We start from the raw sequence: 21,158 nt of genomic DNA on the forward strand, positions 1-21,158 counted from the left end.
CTTTCAAACTGTGGTGCTGGAGAAGACTCTTGAGAGTCCCTTGGACTGCAAGGAGATCTAACCAGTCCATCCTATAGGAAATCAACTCTGAATATTCATTGGAAGGACTGATGCTGAAGCTCCAGTACTTTGGCCACCTGATGTGAAGAGTTGACTCATTGGAAAAGACCCTGATGCTGGGAAAGTTTGAACACAGGAAGAGAAGGGGATGACAGAGGATAAGATGGTTGGATGACATCACCAACTCAATAGACATAAGTCTGAGCAAAGTCCAAGAAATAGAGAAGGACAGGGAAGCCTGGTGTGCTGCAGTCTACAGGGTCACAAGGAGTCAGACATGACTTAGGGACTGAACAGAACCCCTCCTTTTCCATCCTCAAGAAGCCTTTCTTGTTGTTCAGTCACTAAGTTGTGTTGGGCTCCTTGGACCCCACGTGTCTCCCTTGCCCCAAGCATGGGAAACGTATGACCTCTTAATCCTTTACTCAAACGAGGGTTAGCCCCTCTTCACACCTGGCATAACTGTTATCTTAAGGTTTCTGTATGAGACAAAACCTGACTATTTACCCTCCTTTAGTTGTTACTTCCATTTTGGAGAGCAAACAGGAGGCTGGTTGTAAATATTTAACCTGGGGCCCACCTATCTCCTGTTTCAGGAAATACAAACAGGAGTCTAGTTACAAGTGTCCAGAATAAACTATCTTTTTCTTGCCCCAAGAAATGAAAACAGGAGGCTAGTTGTAAATGCCTAGCCTTGCGTCTATCTCCTGCTTCAAGTTAACCTGGATGGACCACTTTCTCTTCTGCCTGGTTGAGGGACTAAAACAATGTAAAGTAAATATAAACAAGGTAAATGTAGACTAAAACCTGTTAATTACAGGCAACCGGCCGCTATAAACCAAGGACCACAAGGAAATCTCACCACCTACAACTGAGCGAGAGAAGTACTCATAGAGTATATTAATTTGGATTATTGACTGCTTCATCTCGTGCGCTGCCCAAGACATAGGAGGAAAATACAAAAGATGACCTTGGGACCAAACATTGCCTCCCCAGAGCTCCTTAGGGCACCCATCTCTGTACAGTGGAGACAGGAGAAGGAGAGGGAGAAGGAGAAACACAAGGATAAAAGGCAGGCCCAACTGTTGGCAACATTATAAGCCTGACACTCAACTCCTGGGTGCCCCGAGAAGGCTCTGTCGGCAAGAGCCATCCCTGTGGGAAACCGGGTCACTGGAAGACAGATCGGCTGGAGACTTAGAAGCCCTGTAAGCCATGGCGCCAAACAAGTTCAGCCCTTGGAAGAGAGACTGCCCCTTAGTCTAAAGGGACCTTGGGTCAGCCACTGACTGAAGGCTGGCCTTGAGCTGAAGTGCCCCTCAGCTCTGGCTAGCTTCCTAATCAAGGACCATCATCATGAGGACAGAGCCTGGAGCAACTTTGGATGTAGCAGGTAATGACTTCAGATGGTCCTCAGTCAAGGGTATTGGTCTATCAACACCCAAGAGACAACATCATTCTATGTGGGACCGTGGATCAGCCCCTAGAACAAGTGGACAGGGACCCAACAGTCACAAGAGGAGCGACCCTAAACCCCTCTACAATCCTTTTCAGCAGGAAGTAGACAGAGAGAGACAACATTCACCTTCCCAAACATATTAGGGTCCCAACTCCCGAAGGGAGATTACTAAGTAGTTAGTCAGACATAAGCAGGTCCTGCCCTTTCTTGGATAGGGTCATCTTTCCCTCCCCTACATGGACACTCATGATCAGAACATACCCAGAGACGTCCCCTTGTGGCTGAGGACCACCACTAAGTTTGCAGCCATAACAGGACCAAGCAAGATAAAATCACCAGGACAGGTTGGTTCAGGTGCATCAAGGCCTAAACGGTGACTCAAACCTGGGGTTCCTTTACCATATTTGTAATAAGTTAGCCTTATGGTTTTTGCCCCCCATCCAACCATTGGTTTCACTTGGATGCTTATGGATAAGCACCTGTGCACTAGGAGAAAAGTTATACAATATAACCTAAAGTTATCAATCAAGTTGTCAGTCAAATGAAACAGGACACAGGAAGGGACTACCACTCTAAAAAAACCCAATCCTGCCCCACTGCAAGGCTGCTTCTCATTTCTATACAGCCCACTCCCATCCTTTCTCAGGAGCATACCTTTTCTTTGCTTAAAACTCTTGCTACCTAAAATTCTTCTATGTTTCTCATCTGAATTCTTTCCCTCAAGAGGACAAGAACTGAGGAAATCACCATTCTACTGATGACATTAGCACTGCTAATTTTAAGCTTATAATGTAAAAAAGAAATACTCTTACTTTCAAATGTAAATATTCAAACCATCATCAAGAATATTTGTATACAGTAATTTGAGGAGTAAATTGCATTGCAGGGTGATAAAGAAATCACCCTTTCAAGTGCTCATTTCTACACCCCAGGGTTTCCCTGGTGGCCCAGACAGAAAATAATCTGCCTGCAATTCAGGAGACCTGGGTTCAATCCCTGGGTCGGGAAGATCCCCTGGAGAAGGAAATAGCAACCCACTCCAGTATTCTTGCTTGGAGAATTCCTTGGACAGAGGAGCCTCACAAAGAGTTGGACATGACTAAGTGACTAACATACACACCATGTAATAGCTCCCACTGTGCTATTATTTCTCTCTCTCTTTCTTATATTTGTTTGTGGTTTACACACACAGAGGAAAAAAAAAATACTTGAGAATGAGTCAGCTGTTAACAATATATCAGAATGAATGAACTTTGGTTTACATTCAGCCAGTTGTCCCTATCAAAAAGTGAGAAATTTTATCCTGGCATTAGTGGAGATGGTGAATCAGCCAGTTAACCGGAGCACTGATTAAACAGTGATCTAAAACTTACTGTGTGCATATACAAACTCTTTAGACTTGACAACAAGATTTGTTAAAAAAACCTTTTCATTTTCATTTTCAAAGAAAAGCTACATTTTTAAAAATTATAAGAGAAATACTTTTAAATCCACAGGTAGTATGAATAATTCAGGTTTTATTTAAAAAATAAGTAAAGTCAATCACCAAAGTTACAGAAATGTTGGTCTTTTTCCTCCTCACAAGAAATCCTTACTTCAGATATTTTCCAGAACTCAACTCTTGCAGGGAGTTTCATAGGGAAGTGATGAGAGGGTATTAAAAAAAAGAAAATCCCTCCATTGTTTTGAGTCAAAATTGTTTAGTTGGTGACAGAAACCATTATTTCAGTGAAAAATTGAAATAATGTGGGATACTCCAGGCAAGAATACTGGAGTGGGCTGCCATTTCCTCCTCCAGAGGATCTTCCAGACCCAGGGATCAAACCTGTATCTCTGCATTACAGGTAGATTCTTTACCGCCTGAGCCACAAGCCAGGTAATAATATTACTAGTTATATTTAATGAAATACAGTGAAAGGTGGAGTGGGTAAATTAGCTTTCTAATCCTTCTTACAAAGTCTATTTGTTACCAACTCTGTTGCTTTGCAATCATGCGCCTCCCTCAAATGGAAACCAATTGCTTTTATCTAAGTTTCAGGAGGAAGTTGCAAAGAGAAAAACAAGAATTAGTTAGAATAATGAAATTAAAAGACACTTGTTCCTTGGAAGAAAAGCTATGACAAACCTAGACAGCATATTAAAAAGCAGAGACATCACTTTGCTGACAAAGGTCCATACGGTTAAAGCTATGGTTTTTCTAGTAGACATGTACGGATGTGAGAGTTGGGCCATAAACAAGATTGAGTGTCAAAGAATTGATGCTTTTGAACTGTGGCATTGGAGAAGACTCTTGAGAGTCCCTTGGACTGCAAGGAGATCCAACCAGTCCATCCTAAAGGAAATAAGCCCTGAATATTCATTGGAAGGACTGATGCTCAAGCTGAAACTCCAATACTTTGGCCACCTGATTCGAAGAGCCTACTCATTTGAAAAGACCCTGATGTTGAGAAAGATTGAGGGCAGAAGAAGAGGGAGACAGAGGATGAGATGTTTGGATGGCATCATTGACTCAATGGAAATGAATTTGAAAAAGCTTTGGGAGATAGTGAAGGACAGAAAAGCCTGGCATGCTGTAATCCATGGGGTCACAAAGAGTCAGACATGAATGAGCAACTGAACAACAAGAAGTTAGAACCAAATCCAAGGTGGCAGAAGATCTGGCTTCCATTAGATTGCATCCTCATTATGCACTCATTGTAATAATGTGAGCATGCTGAAGAGGCATCCACCAGTGCCATAACGGTTGGCAATTGAATCCATGACAACCGGAGAAGCTCACACAAAGACTGAAGGGTGGTGCTGCGTCAGTTCCAGGTCCAAACCACACTTCTGTTCTCAGATAGGTCATGAATGCTCCTCCCACTCTTTCCAGTTCCCTTTCCTTTATCTTGACCCTCATATTCATGCAGTACCTCTATCCCAACTGAATTGAGAAGTTAATTTGCAAACTAAGTTTCTGCTTCAGCATTCTTTCAACATTGAATAAAACTTGTGCTGTTTCAGTCTCAGCATTCATTTCATTACTGGCTGTGTGAATCTGAGCAGAAAAAGAACCTCCATGGCTGAAACAAGGGGTCTCAGCCCTGGTTAGCCAGCACAGGTCCAGGCAACTAACTCAGTAACATTTCTCATGTGTTTCTGTTTCTTGCTGGGAGGTAAACACGTTTGTTAAATGCTGTCTCTGCAAGATTTAATAATTTTAATTATTAGACTGTAATTACCAATGGAAACAATAACTTGTCTACTCAATGAAAAATTGAACATTTCTTATTCCAAAACTTATACTGTTTGACATTTATCCAAAGAAGACATACAGATGGCTAACAAACACATGAAAAGATGCTCAACATCATTCATTATCAGAGAAATGCAAATCAAAACCAAAATGAGGTACCATCTCACGCCAGTCAGAATGACTGCTATCAAAAAGTCTACAAACAATAAATGCTGGAGAGGGTGCGGAGAAAAGGGAACCCTCTTACACTGTTGGTGGGAATGCAAACTAGCATGGCCACTATGGAGAACAGTGTGGAGATACCTTAAAAAACTGGAAAGAGAACTGCCATATGACCCAGCAATCCCACTGCTGGGCATACACACCGAGGAAACCAGAATTGAAAGAGACACATGTACCCCAATGTTCATCACAGCACTGTTTATGATAGCTAGGACATGGAAGCAGCCTAGATGTCCATCAGCAGACGAATGGATAAGAAAGCTGTGGTACGTATACACAATGGAGTATTACTCAGCCATTAAAAAGAACATATCTGAGTCAGTTCTACTGAGGTGGATGAAACTGAAGCCTGTTATACAAAGTGAAGGAAGTCAGAAAGAAAAACACCAATACAATATATTAGCACATACATATGGAATTTAGAAAGATGGTAATGATGACCCTGCATGGGAGACAGCAAAAGAGACAGAGATATAAAGAACAGACTTTTGGACTCTGTGGGGTGTCCAAGGCAAGGGTGGGGTAATTTGAGAGAATAGTATTGAAACATGTATATTACCATATGTGAAATAGATCACCAGTCCAAGTTCAATGCATGAAGCAGGGCACTCAAAGCTGGTGCACTGGAACAACTGTGACAGATGGGATGGGGAGGGAGGTGGGAGGGGGTTCAGGATGGGGGGCACATGTACACCCGTGGCTGATTCATGTCAATGTATGGCAAAATCTACCACAATATTGTAAAGCAATTAGCCTCCAATTAAAATTAATTAATTAAAAATAAAGAAATGTACTGTTTGTCATCTCCCTTGTTCTATGAACTTAGTAATGTTGTCCCTCAAAATTCCTTAACTACAATCACCTATTTCAGTTAATTGAAATTATACAGTCATTCCAGCTATAAGCTCTGTGCCTTTTTAAAATCATTTCATCTTTATTATATACTACATGGTTTTTCCTGTGGTCATGTATGGATGTGAGAGTTGGACTGTGAAGAAGGTTGAGCGCTGAAGAATTGATGCTTTTGAAATGTGGTGTTGGAGAAGACTCTTGAGAGTCCCTTGGACTGCAAGGAGAGCCAACCAGTGCATTCTGAAGGAGATCAGCCCTGGGATTTCTTTGAAAGGAATGATGTTAAAGCTGAAACTCCAGTACTTTGGCCACCTCATGCAAAGAGTTGACTCATTGGAAAAGACTCTGATGCTGGGAGGGATTGGGGGCAGGAGGAGAAGGGGACGACAGAGGATGAGATGGCTGGATGGCATCACTGACTCGATGGACGTGAGTCTGGGTGGACTCCAGGAGTTGGTGTTGGACAGGGAGGCCTGGCGTGCTGCGATTCATGGGGTCGCAAAGAGTTGGACACGACTGAGTGACTGAACTGAACTGAACTGATATACTACGTTTCCAAAGTCCATTAATTATTCTCTTCTCCATATACCCAGTTCCAGACCCCTTAAAAATACTCAAGTGCATCATTAAAATTATCTTGTGACTACCCACTCTTGCCAGATTACCCCTATTCAAAAGCCTCATGCTGCTTCTAAATTGTCCAACTATGATGTTCTTGATTAGGACACCCTGACCTGAAAGAAAAAGGAAAGTGAACAAACAACAGCAACAGAAAACAGACGGTTCCTGATGTTACCTACAGAATAAGAATTGAAAGCTCCTCACTGAGTGGCCGAAAGAAAGAACATTGGTTTTATATTATCCTTCTAGTATTTATTAACTGATTATTCTTAGAGAAGTTAAACTTTCTGAGACTTAATTTCTTCAAAAAGGCTGCTGCTGCTGCTGCTAAGTCGCGTCAGTCGTGTCCGACTCTGTGCGACCCCATAGACGGCAGCCCACCAGACTCCCCGTCCCTGGGATTCTCCAGGCTAGTAACACCTAAAAAAGCTGCTGTGCTAGTAAAGTGAGACTGTTCACACGAGACTGTTCAGTAGAGCGGAAAATCCAGAGATCAGGCTTTCTTCTTTCTTTACTCAGAGTAGTCCCAGACTGCTTTTTAGATAACTTCTTGCCATGCCCACTCCCTTGCAATTTGAACTCAAACATTCCAGTTTCTCAAAAACATGTGCATACCTATGTCTCATTTCTTCTTCTTGGTGTTCATCCCACTTGGCCAACTTCTCATCTTTCAAGATGTAGTTCAGGTGTTACCTCTCCTGTGACAGTTGCCCTAAGCCACCCGTACTCCATAAGCAGAAGAAATTCCTGAGTCCTCTGAGCTGACAACAGCACATTTCAGAGTTTTCACATGCTCTGTGCCAAGAACTGTGAATTTTTATCTCCTCTCAAGCTCACAAGTTGGCCTGTCAGTTTCATGCTGGCAGAAGACAAGAGAGTCCTGGATTAGAGACAATGACTTCATTAATCACAGCACAGCAAGCAACCCAAGATTGACGTTCAGGTTGGTTCTCCCTGCTCCTCAGTCCCAAGCTGTGGAGGCAGAGGCCAGGTGGATACAGAGCAGGCAGTGGAATCCGGAGTACAGAGAATCTGAATCTATTGATGGCCTCAGAGCAAACCTGACAACTTTAGCCCCCAAGGGAAGCGCTATCTTTACACAGGACAATAAACAACCCATGCTTTGCTCCACGTGGAAACGCCAATGCTGTCTTAAGGCTTTCCCTCTAAAATGAGAATGAAAGGGCAGTTAGTTCTGCTTGTGAATTTTGCAGAAACCCAAGAGCTCCATAGGGAACTGTCTCCCGACACTTGCATGGGAGTTTTCCCTCTGTTTCCAAGTTGAGGGAGGACAGACATTGGACAGTGTCCCATTCTCACTTTATACGACCTCAGTGCCAATAAAAGGGACATCTGTTAAAGAGAGGCTGATCCAATCTCATTTTCAAGGTAGAAAATCTCCAAAGAAGAGCAAATGAAGGTGACAATACAAAGTAGGCAAGGTAAGCCCAAGTTGAGAGAGAGTTTCAAATGTACATATTTTTCATTTTAAACTGGGGTGACTATAAATTATCTAAGGATATGCTTTTGACTCTAGTAACATCACAAATCCCTAAATTTTTTCTTTTATTTTTTTGTTGGAAAAGTATTGGCTTCATTTTGTTGTTGTTGTTCAGTCACCAAGTCACTTCCAACTCTTTGAAACCCCATGGACTGCAGCACACCAGGCTTCTCTGTCCCTCTCCATCTCCTGGAGTTTGCCCAAGTTCATGTCCATAGCATCAGTGATGTCATCCAACCATCTTATCCTCTGTCGTCCCCTTCTCCTTCTGCCTTTAGTCTTTCCCAGCATCAGGGTCTTTTTCAATGAGTCAGCTTTCCAAGTCAGGTGGCCAAAGAATTGGAGCTTCAGCTTCAGCATCAGTCCTTCCAAAGAGTATTTAGGGTTGATGTCCTTTAAGATTGACTGGTTTGATCTCCTTGCTTTTCAAGGAACTCTCAAGAGTCTTCTCCAGCACCACAATTTGAAAGCATCAGTTCTTCAGCACTCTCCCTTCTTTACGGTCCAGCTCTCATATTTGTACATGACTACTGGAAAGACTGTAGCTTTGACTATATGAACCTTTGTCTGCAAAGTGATTTCTTGGACTTTTAACACACTGTCTAGGTTTGCCATAGCTTTCCTGCCAAGAAGCAATAATTTTCTAATTCCATGGCTGCAGTCACCATCCACAGTGATTTTAGAGCCCAAGAAGAGGAAATCTGTCATTGCTTCCACATTTCCCCCTTCTATTTGCCATGAACTGATGGGATTGGATGCCATGATCATAGTGTATTCAATATTGAGTTTTAAGCCTACTTTTTCACTCTCCTCCTTCACCCTCATCAAGAGGTTCTTTAGTTCCTCTTCGCTTTCTGCCAGTAGAGTGGTATCATCCACATATCTGAGGTTGTTAATATTTCTCCCAGAAATCTTGATTCCAGCTTGTAACTCATCCAGCCCAGCATTTTGCATGATGTGGTCTGCCTATAAATTAAATAAACAGTATGATAATAAACAGCCTTGTCATACTCCTTTCTCAATCCTGAACCAGTCAGTTGTTCCATACAGAGTTCTAACTGTTGATTCTGGACCTGTATTCAGCTTTCTCAGGAGACAGGTAAGGTGGTCTGGTATTCCCATCTCTCTAAGAGTTTTCCACATTTTGTTGTGATCCACACAGTCAAAGGATTTAGCGTAGTCAATTAAACAGAGGTAGATGTTTTGCTGGAATTCCTTTAATTTCTTTATGATCCAGAAAATGGTGGCAATTTGATCTCTGGTTCCTCTACCTTTTATAAACCCAGCTTGAACATCTGGAAGTTCTTGGTTCACATAATGCTGAAACCTAGCTTGGAGAATTTTGAGCATAACCTTACTAGCATGGGAGAGGAGTGCAATTGTCTGGTAGTTTGAACATTCTTTAGTACCACCTTTCTTGGGAACTGGGTTGAGGATTGACCTTTTCCAGTCCTATGGCCACTGCTGAGTTTTCCAAATTTGCTGACAAATTGAGTGCAACACTTCAATAGCATCATCTTTTAAGATTTTAAATAGTTCTGCTGGAATTCCATCACCTCCATTAGCTTTATTGGCAGCAGCGCTTCCTAAGGCCCACTTGACTTCACACTCCAGGATGTCTGGCTCTGAGTGAGAGACTACACCATCTTAGTTATCCAGGTCATTAAGATCTTTTTCATCCAGTTATTCTGTGTATTCTTTTTATCTCTTCTTAATCTCTTTTGCTTCTATTAGGTCTTTACCATTTCTTCCCTTTATTGTGCCCATCTTTGGATGAAATATTCCTTTGATATTTCCATTTTTCTTGAAGAGGTCTCTGTTGTTTTCCTCTATTTCTTTTTACTGTTCATAGAAGAAGACCTTCTTGCCTCTCCTTGCTGTTCTCTGGAACTCTGCATTCCGTTTGGAGTACCTTTCCCTTTCTCCCTTGTTTTTCCCTTCTCTTCTTTCCTTGGTTTCATATCTACCCAAACTTCTGCTATCAACTGTGAGTAGCAGCCATATCTTAATGGTACCTACTGTGAGCCTCATCATTCATCTACATCATCTCTAATGCTTATACAACCATGTGAGGAACTTTCCATATTCCAAATTTTTGGAATGAGTACTTGCATTATCCAAAGTGACAGAACTAAGAAGTGGAGGACCTGTTTTTCAAACCCAGTCTGTTTGTTTCCAAATTCTATGAACTAAACTTCCTCATGACAATGCTCTTCTGCAATTACCTTCCCTCCAGGACCAACAGCTAAGACAAGGGAAATGGAGTTAATTCTGGAAGCTGGCCCAGACTCAGGTTCCGGGTGACCACATGGATGGTGCTAAGCAGAGGCCGCCAAGTGCAGAGATGGAGAAGGCCCTGAGTCCCACTTTGCCTGCCTTTGGGTTTAACTAAAGCCCATCCTAACTACAGAAACAGGGGAGCACAGTGTTTCTCTTTTCACTTCATAGGAAGGTTGGGGCAACCTCTCTTTGGCACAAGAGACATGAATGCTTCAAAATGCAGACCAATTTTATAAAGATTCCTGTTAGCATTTCTAGTTCTCAGATTAGCATTGTCCATAAAGTCCCAGATGGTTCCTGCTTCTGCTACTTAGAAGATAAATTATCTAACCTCTCCAGGCCTCTGTTTCATTGTATGTAAAGTGAAAAAGTACTCCCTATAAAAGCAAAGAATAAAAGCAAAAAAGTCTGTCGGTTGTCTAACAGAGTGCCTGAATCATGAATGGTGGCCCCTGTCTCTCTCAGACATTACAAGGCTGAGATTATTATGTGCTACTTCTAGAAGACTAACAGATATCATAGATAAAGAAAACACTGGTCTCAGAGAACTTAAATATTTAATTTTAGATGAAGCTGACTGCATGCTGGATATGGATTCTGGACCAGAAATAAAAATCTAATTTCCTGCCCAGCAACTGAATAAACATCAAACCCTTATGTTCAGTGCAGTTTTTCCAGAGGAAATTCAAAGCTTGGCTGAGGGGTTTTAGAAGTTAAACTATTTGTTTGTGGCTGTTGGATAAGCAAGTAGAGCAAGAGACCATTCTCCCAGCTGGCTAGTACTCAAAATAAGAAAAACCTGTAGGAATTCTGTAAAACATAGGTGATTAAAAACAAACAAACAAAAACTATGGCTTTTGTTGAGACTGAGAAGAAAGAAGATTTTACTGTAACTTTTCTTTGCCAGGAAAAAGCAGCAACCATACATATTCACGGTGGTCTGGAACAGAGAGAGCAAACTTGGGGATTTTCATTGTGGAAAGTGCCCAGTTCTTGCAGCTACTACAGCAGCTGCCAAAGGGCTGGATATTGAAAGTATCTGATTTGTTATCCATTCTGATGATCTGTTGATGAATGTGTTCATTGAATCTGGTGTACTGGTCAACGTGGGAACCCTTGCAGAGCTATTTCCTTTTTTGATGCTCAGATAACCACGTGGCACAGCCTCCAATGAAAGTACTTCCAGAAGCTCATCATGGTGCTCTGAACGGCTGGAAGAACATGCCTTGAGCACAAGTGTTCCTGGCTTCAGTGACATTACAAGAGGAAATATGTTTGCATCCAATGATATGGAAAAGAATTATCAGGGCATAAGCACTCTGAATGTAGCAAGATTTTCTTTTTCACAAAGTCCCAATCCAATCCATGATGAGTCATGGGATTAAAGCTAAAACACATAAGTCTGTAGTATAGTTTTGCTGCAAAGAAGGAAATAATTTTAAGTTTTAATTCAAGTGTGAAGTCTGACATTCTATATTTCCTGTCTTCCTGTTCTTACTCAGACCCTCAAAAAAATAAATCTTTACTGACTAATGTGTGATCTAAAAATATTATACTTACCGATACAAATGATGTTAACTGGAAAGATTAAAGCACTCGTCTTGAAAAAAAATTTTTTTTGAAAGCAGCTTTCAGTTTCCATAGACTCGCCTGGTGGCTCAGATGGTTAAGCGTCTGCCTACAATGCGGGAGACCCAGGTTCAATCCCTGGGTTGGGAAGGTCCTCTGGAGAAGGAAATGGCAACCCACTCCAGTACTCTTGCCTGGATAATCCCTTGGATGGAGGAACCTGGTAGGCTACAGTCCATGGGGTCGCAAAGAGTCAGACATGACTGAGCGACTTCACTTTCTTCCTTTCTACAGTTTCCATGGGGAGAGAATAGAGAGTAACAAGAATAGATGACAAAATGTTTTTTAAGTCACAGATGGAAAAAAATTTTCGTGCAATAGGAATATAAAGGTCTTACTTCCAGTCTGTGACACAGAACTCTGTTAACATGAACTTGCCCCTCCTGAATCCATGATAACGATCTGGGAGGTGTCCTTCCCTTAGTATGGACTCGCCCTTCCTGAATCCTTAGGAACAAGCTGTGAGGTGTCCTCCCCTCCGTCTAGTTTACTTGACCCCTCTTGTCCTGTTCACTGACCTCAGGATGATCACAGAAAGACAAAACATGTGGAAACAGGCACAACTCAAGAGAATCAACTTTCTTTGCCCTTTCTAGAAAGAAAGGTGTTTTCCAGCGAAAGGTATGTCAGTTTTCCACCCAAACATCTACCTGTGATTTTGCTTGGCCTATCTGTGGTATTTGTCTAACTTTCCTTAAAGAAAAATTGCACATTGCCTCCCAACTAAGGAATACTAAGATCTCTTAGTAAGCAAAATTGAAGCAATGAATGTTGGCTAGACCACTTAGCATACCCGCTAAAATGCACCTTGCTTTTCTCACTTAATATTCAGCCCTTCCCATGTTAGTGCAAACCTCATTATTACAAATGACTTTTTGGTATTCTATTGTATGAATGTCCCACTATTTTTTTTTTAACAACTCACCTGCTGAGGCACATATCTATGTTTTAACTTTCTGAGTTGTGCTAATGTAAGCATCCTTCATTCCTAATTTTATAATTGTAAATTTGTATTTATTTTCTTATGAAGAGTGCCTCTTTCTGAGGCTTGTGTAAGTTTCAAGCCTCACAACACCTAGGATTTATTCTTAAATATTTGACAATATCCATATTTCTACTGCTTTCTAAATTTCTGAGTTAATTTATTTGATATTTTAATTGTTGATACGTCACATTATCCAAAGAAGATATAACGATCATTATTAATAACAGCTAATACATATAATTAAGTACTGGGTATTGTTCTACATGCCTTAGTGTAGAAATAACTTGGTCCTTACAAAGATTCCATGGAACAGATACTGTTATTATCTATATTTTACAAATGAAGGAACTTAAATGTGAAATGATTAAGGCATTAAAAAAAAAGGCCAAGGCATAAGGCCAACAATTTAGTGGCATAGTCATTTTCTTCAGTTTTTGTTTCCCTAAAATCCTAAGTATAACTCCTTGTCCAATATAATAGAATATTAAAAATGTGTTGACAGACATATAGAACAGATCTGTGGTTTCCAAGGGGGCAAGGGATGGGTTGGGAGTTTGGAATTAGCAGATGCAAGCTATCATATACAGAATGGATACACAACAAGGTCCTGCTGTATAGCACAGAGAACTATGTTCAATATCCTGTAATAAACCACAATAGGAAACATGAAGTAGAATATATATACATAGAACTGAATCAGTAGAAGTTTAAAAAAATTAATTTTTATTGGAGTATATTTGCTTTACAATGTTGTTAGTTTCTACTGTACAGCAGAATGGATCAGCCATTTGCACATGTATATCTCCATCCTTTGGCATAGTAAATAAAGCAGAAATAGATGTTTTTCTGGAACTCTCTTGCTTTTTCTATGATCCAGCGGATGTTGGCAATTTGATCTCTGGTTCCTCTGCCTTTTCTAAAACCAGCTTGAACATCTGGAAGTTCACGGTTCACATATTGCTGAAGCCTGGCTTGGAGAATTTTGAGCATTACTTTACCAGTGTGTGAGATGAGTGCAATTGTGCGGTAGTTTGAGCATTCCTTGGCGTTGCCTTTCTTTGGGATTGGAATGAAAACTGACCTTTTCCAGTCCTGTGGCCACTGCTGAGTTTTCCAAATTTGCTGGCATATTGAGTGTAGCACTTTCACAGCATCATCTTTCAGGATTTGGAAGAGCTCAACTAGAATTCCATCACCTCCACTAGCTTTGTTCATAGTGATGCTTCCTAAGGCCCACTTGACTTCACATTCCAGGATGTCTGGCTCTAGGTCAGTGATCACACCATCATGATTATCTGGGTTGTGAAGATCTTTTTTGTACAGTTCTTCTGTGTATTCTTGCCATCTCTTCTCAATATCTTCTGCTTCTGTTAGGTCCATACCATTTCTGTCCTTTATCGAGCTCACCTTTGCATGAAATGTTCCTTTGGTATCTCTAATTTTCTTGAAGAGATTCCTAGTCTTTCCCATTCTGTTGTTTTCCTCCATTTCTTTGCATTGATCGCTGAAGAAGGCTTTCTTATCTCTTCTTGCTATTCTTTGGAACTCTGCATTCAGATGTTTATATCTTTCCTTTTCTCCTTTGCTTTTTGCTTCTCTTCGTTTCACAGCTATTTGTAAGGCCTCCCCAGACAGCCATTTTGCTTTTTTGCATTTCTTTTCCATGGAGATGGTCTTGATCCCTGTCTCCTGTACAATGTCATGAACCTCATTCCATAGTTCATCATGCATTCTATCTATCAGATCTAGGCCCCGAAATCTATTTCTCACTTCCACTGTATAATCATAAGGGATTTGATTTAGGTCATACCTGAATGGTCTAGTGGTTTTCCCTACTTTCTTCAATTTCAGTCTGAATTTGGCAATAAGGAGTTCATGGTCTGAGCCACAGTCAGCTCCTTGTCTTATTTTTGCTGACTGTATAGAGCTTCTCCATCTTTGGCTGCAAAGAATATAATCAATCTGATTTTGGTGCTGACCATCTGGTGATGTCCATGTATAGAGTCTTCTCTTGTGTTGTTGGAAGAGGGTGTTTGTTATGACCAGTGCATTTTCTTGGCAAAATTCTATCAGTCTTTGCCCTGCTTCATTCCATATTCCAAGGCCAAATTTGCCTGTTACGGTTTTTCCTGTGGTCATGTATGGATGTGAGAGTTGGACTGTGAAGAAGGCTGAGTGCCAAAGAATTGATGCTTTTGAACTGTGGTGTTGGAGAAGACTCTTGAGTGTCCCTTGGACTGCAAGGAAATCCAACCAGTCCATTCTGAAGGAGACCAGCCCTGGGATTTCTTTGGAAGGAATGATGCTAAAGCTGAAACTTCAGTACTCTGGCCACCTCATGCGAAGACTTGACTCATTGGAAAAGACTCTGATGCTGGGAGGGATTGGGGGCAGGAGAAGAAGGGGATGACAGAGGATGAGATGGCTGGATGGCATCACTGACTTGATGGACATGAGTCTGAGTGAACTGCAGGAGTTGGTGATGGACAGGGAGGCCTGGTGTGCTGCGATTCATGGGATCACAAAGAGTCGGACGTGACTGAGCGACTGATCTGATCTGATCTCCACCCTTTCGGACTTCCTTCCCATCAGGTCACCACAGTGTGCTGAGCAGCGTTCCCTGGACTATATAGTACACTATCACCAGTTATCTACGTAATACACAGTGTTAAAAGTGTATATGTGTCACATATAAAAGAAATTGACACAATACTGTAAATCAACTATACCTGAAAAAACTAGGGTTAGGGTCTTTCAAGTAGCGTCACGGTATCAGTCAGGGGCTCCGGTCTCATGATGCCTATCTCTCTTCTCTTCTGTGGCCCCCGAACCAAGAAACAAGAATATTTAGAATTGTGACTATCATAGACATCAGAAAGTAGGCGAGTCCATGAGCTTTCCATTGGGCTTTATAGTAATTTGGAGGCAACTATCCCCAAACCTCAGAGGTTGTTGTAGTTAGGTTGGACTGCGATAACAACATATCATAGAATGGGTAGTGTAAACAAGGACACGGTTCAGGAGGCTGGAGGTCTGCGAACAGGCTGCCTGCACGGCTGGGCTGTAGTCAGAGCTCTCTGTCCAGGGCCCCCTTCTTGGTGTGTGGACAGGCACCTTTGTGTTGGGACTCACACTTAAACCACACCCCAGTTCTTAATCAGATTGCTTATATTCAGATAAAAGTAGAATTGGTAAATTAGTAAATTGGGGATTGGGCAAAATTATCATAGAATTGAACATCTTCTCCCCCATTCCACTCATTTTCTTTATTGTCTCTAAGCCACCATGAGTAAATTCTGGGATTCAGTGATGGACAGGGAGGCCTGGCGTGCTGTGGTCCATGGGGTCGCCGAGAGTCGGACACGGCTGAGCGACTGAACTGAGCTGAACTGAAGCCACCATGGTTTTACATTTGTTAAGGAGGAAAAACAATATTTCCTTTTCAACATAATTATGAAAATAAAATGAGAAATATGGTAATGTTATTTTATTTACTTTACTGTGTTTACAAAGCATTGTGGAATGCTTTGCAGTTAACAAGGTATCTTTATATCCATTTTCTCATTTTATGTTCATAATTATGTTGAAAATAAAATGAGAGAGAGTTCCAGAAAAACATCTATTTCTGCTTTATTAACTATACCAAAGCCTTTGACTGTGTGGATCACAATCAACTGGAAAATTCTGAAAGAGTTGGGAATACCAGACCACCTGACCTGCCTCTTGAGAAATTTGTATGCAGGTCAGGAAGCAACAGTTAGAACTGGACATGGAACAACAGACTGGTTCCAAATAGGAAAAGGAGTTCATCAAGGCTCTATATTGTCACCCTGTTTATTTAACTTATACGCAGAGTACATCATGAGAAACACTGGACTGGAAGAAACACAAACTGGAATCAAGATTGCCAGGAGAAATATCAATAACCTCAGATATGCAGATGACACCACCCTTATGGCAGAAAGTGAAGAGGAACTCAAAAGCCTCTTGATGAAAGTGAAAGTGGAGAGTGAAAAAGTTGGCTTAAAGTTCAACATTCAGAAAACGAAGATCATGGCATCTGGTCCCATCACTTCATGGGAAATAGATGGGGAAATAGTGGAAACAGTGTCAGACTTTATTTTTCTGGGCTCCAAAATCACTGCAGATGGTGACTGCTGCCATGAAATTAAAAGACGCTTACTCCTTGGAAGGAAAGTTATGACCAAGCTAGATAGCATATTCAAAAGCAGAGACATTACTTTGCTAACAAAGGTTCGTCTAGTCAAGGCTATGGTTTTTCCTGTGGTCATGTATGGATGTGAGAGTTGGACTGTGAAGAATGCTGAGTGCTGAAGAATTGATGCTTTTGAACTGCGATGTTGGAGAAGACTCTTGAGAGCCCCTTGGACTGCAAGGAGATTCAACCAGTCCATTCTGAAGGAGATCAGCCCTGGGATTTCTTTGGAAGGAATGATGCTAAAGCTGAAACTCCAGTACTTTGGCCACCTCATGCGAAGACTTGACTCATTGGAAAAGACTCTGATGCTCGGAGGGATTGGGGGCAAGAGGAGAAGGGGATGACAGAGGATGAGATGGCTGGATGGCATCACTGACTCGATGGACGTGAATCTGAGTGAACTCCGGGAGTTGGTGATGGACAGGGAGGCCTGGCGTACTGTGATTCATGGGGTCACAAAGAGTCGGACACGACTTAGCAACTGATCTGATCTGATCTGATATTGTATATGGAGATTATCATACTAAGTGAAGTAAGTCAGACAGAGAAAGGCCAGTATCATATGATATTGCTTATATCTGGAATCTTAAAAAAATGGTACAAATGAACTTATTTGAAACAGACTCACAGACGTAGAGAAAGAACTAATGATGACCAGAGGGGAAGTAGGGTAAGAGATTGGGAGTTTGGAATTGATGTACATGTTGCTATATTTAAAACAGATAGCCAACAATCATCTACCATGTAGCACAGGGAAGTCTGCTCAATATTCTGTAATGACCTAAATGGGAAAATAATTTGAAAAGAATAGATACATGTATACATATAACTTAATTAGTTTGCTGTACATCCAAAACTAATACAGCATTGTTAATTAACTACACACCAATATAAAATAAAAATTAAAAAAGGTAAAAATGCATTCAAGGTTACCAAATATTTTGAGACTTTCCTAAGCAAACCGCATTTTCTATATGCACTGTACATGTGTAACTGTCTCACCAATATTTACATAGAAAGGATTCCTGATGTTGGAGACATGTTTATCTTGGAAAGTTTGTGCCCAAGAAAGATTGGCACAGAACACATGTGGAAGTACTGTGGCTTCTACATAATGTCAGCCAAATCTGGGGATTAATCACAGCAAGAAATGTGAATCTTACAAGAAACATTTAAGAAGACAGTAAGGAAAACAAAAATCTGCTACCTCTGTACACATATACTGTGCCAATGCCAAATTGTTGGTTTTTCCATTGTAATTATGAAAGACGGAACCACTGGGGAGGACTGGGTCAAGGGTATATTAGAAACACCTTTGAACCTATAATTATTTCAAAATAAAAGAGTAAAATAAATTCTACTACCTCAAAAGGAAAGAAGCTGGATCAGAAAGAACAAGAATTGGGAAACAAACTATTGATATCAGCTTATGTAAAAGTAGAGACAAGGAGCTGACTCACATTCTGGCTGTTACCTCCTGATGGGACTTGGCTTCCAGTGGGGCAAAATTGGGCCACCTCTCAGGTGCTAAGAGGTGATGCCAGCTGTGGTTCACGAGCTCCACTCGTGCAGCGGTTTCCCAGGGGACACTCCCACAGAAAAGTCATTGCTCTTTGCCCTTTTCCCTCCTTCCATATGGAATGTGGGAAAATGCTATGTAGCAACTATTCTGAAGTCTTGAGGTAAAAAGCATGTGGGCAAAAGCAACAAATAAGGATAGAATTAGAAAGACAGAAAAAGCCTGGGCCCCTCACGGCACTGCAGACTTCCTGGCAGTCTTGGACATTTTACTATTTGATGAAAGCAAATGCTTAAGTGGTTAACTTATTTTTGAACTTTAAGCTCAAATTAAATCCTGATTATATATATATATATATATATATATATATATATATATATAAAACGTATAATATATATTAGAATAAAATCACAAAGGAAGATGTAGATATGTGTGTAAAATGGACTGGAGAGATGACCAGCAAACTTGGAAGTGTAGTTACCAGTTAGGAAAGAAGCTGGGCATGAGAGGGAAAGTCTCCACTGTGTTCAGTATATTTTGGACACTATTCTAATCTTTATTTGAATCTTCTACAATGTATGTATTTATAATTTTAAATCAAGAAATGAACACGTTCATGTGTGTGTGACAGCGCATTCTGCTTTTCCAGTTATCGCAGGGAAAACAGGTGAATGACTTTGGAAACTCAGGGTACGATCTTCATACGATTTTAAAGGTGAGCACTCAAGCCAAAAATAATATCTTACTTTTCCTTACCCTCAAACCTTCACTGCTGGAAACTCCACCAAGCAAGCATGCTCTCTCACTGAGCCGGCTGATGAGACCCAGCCGCCCCGGTCTCTGCGGCTGCACCCAGGGCCACCCAGAAATGACTGCAGCATCTGGGATCAGTCACACTCTGGTCTCCTCTCCAATGCTTCTATTGGGAATAAACAGGTGTAAGTCATTATCAGAAACAGCTTTCAAGGGAAAAGCCGGGCTAAATCACACGTGTGACGAATTCTTTACAGATAAGAGTGCTGAGTTGTAGAGCCAAGCTGGCAGCCTGGGATCTGACTTGGAAAGTCAGAGAGTGTTAAGCATCCTTGCAATCCACGGGTAGGTTGCTGCAGCCCTGGGTGAAGCCGCTGACTCTACAGGCTAACAGCATGGTCAGCTCTAGCTTTAAAAGAAAATGCTCTCCTCCAAAATCAATCTCAAGCATTCAATAAACCAATAGACACAAGCTGAATACCTATGATGGCCCAAGCACTGGACTAGACTTTGTGTTAAGAGCATGGGGTGAAGAGGTGGGGAAATCAGTGTAGTAACCCTCAAGACACATTTCTCCATAGGTCTCTCTAAGCCATGAAAGTGAAAAGTGAAAGTGTTGGTCGCTCAGTTGTGTCTGACTCTCTGCAACCCCATGGACTGCAGCCCACCAGGCTTCCCTGTCCATCACCAACTCCCGGAGTTCACTCAAACTCATGTCCATTGAGCTGGTGATGCCTTATAAGGAATAATAGAAAAGTACTCAGAACTTTGGGGCCAGATCCTGGAAGGCATTAAATGCCCTGAAGAATGCCTTTTATACAGAGAGCAATGGTGAGGTCTCCAGGAGATTTTTAAACCAGAAAGAAACTGAATTGTGAAGTGACTGTTGGGTGCAGGGTCAGGAAGAAGAAGAAGCTGAGGCAAAGGGACTAATCAGGAGGTGACAGCAGTTCAGGGAAAATACTCAGGGCCTGTGTGAGGGTAGAAAGTGAAGGGACAGGGAAAAGGACTGTTATGGGACATTTGTGTAAGTAAGTATAGGCAGGCCAATGATTTGGATCTCTTTCGCTTGTTCCTTGGAAGAAAAGCTATGGCCAACCTAGACAGAGTATAAAAAAGCAGAGGCATTACTTTGCCAACAAAGGTCCGTCTAGTCAAGGCTATGGCTTTTCCAGGAGTCATGTATAGATGTGAGAGTTGGACCATAAAGAAAGCTGAGCACCAAAGAATTGATGCTTTTGAACTGTGGTGTTGGAGAAGACTCTTGAGAGTCCCTTGGACTGCAAGGAGATCCACCCATCCATCCTAAAGGAGATCAGTCCTGGGTGTTCATTGGAAGGACTGATGTTGAAGCTGAAACTCCAATATTTTGGCCACCTGATGCGAAGAGCTGACATCTTTGGAAAACACCCTGATGCTGGGAAAGATTGAAGGCAGGAGGAGAAGGGGATGACAGAGGATGAGATGGTTGGATGGCATCACCGACTCAATGGACATGAGTTTGAGCAAACTCCAGGAGTTGGTGATGGACAGGGAGGCTTGGTGTGCTGTGGTTCATGGAGTCACAGAGAGTTGGACATGACTGAGCAACTAAACTGAACTGAACTGAATTAACTATTTAGTATTTCTATTTACAAGTGGTACAGACACACATCACATTTTTAATAGACTATTTTTTAGAACACTTGGAATTACAGAAAAATTACTATTTTGAATATGGTACAGAGAGATTGCATATAGCCTGCCTCAGTTTCCCCTACTAACATCTAACATTAGTATGGTACATTTGTTACAATTAGTAAACCAATGTTTACATATAACTA

General features: G+C 41.4%; 1 pseudogene; it reads left to right on the forward strand.

The window, feature by feature from the left end:
* Nucleotides 1-1,416: 1,416 nt before the first annotated feature.
* Nucleotides 1,417-11,615, forward strand: LOC133252172 (probable ATP-dependent RNA helicase DDX4; annotated as a pseudogene).
* The last annotated feature ends 9,543 nt before the right edge of the window (nucleotides 11,616-21,158 follow it).

The sequence above is a fragment of the Bos javanicus genome, chromosome 7, assembly GCF_032452875.1.
Source record: "Bos javanicus breed banteng chromosome 7, ARS-OSU_banteng_1.0, whole genome shotgun sequence".
In the NCBI taxonomy this organism is placed as follows: Eukaryota; Metazoa; Chordata; class Mammalia; order Artiodactyla; family Bovidae; genus Bos; species Bos javanicus.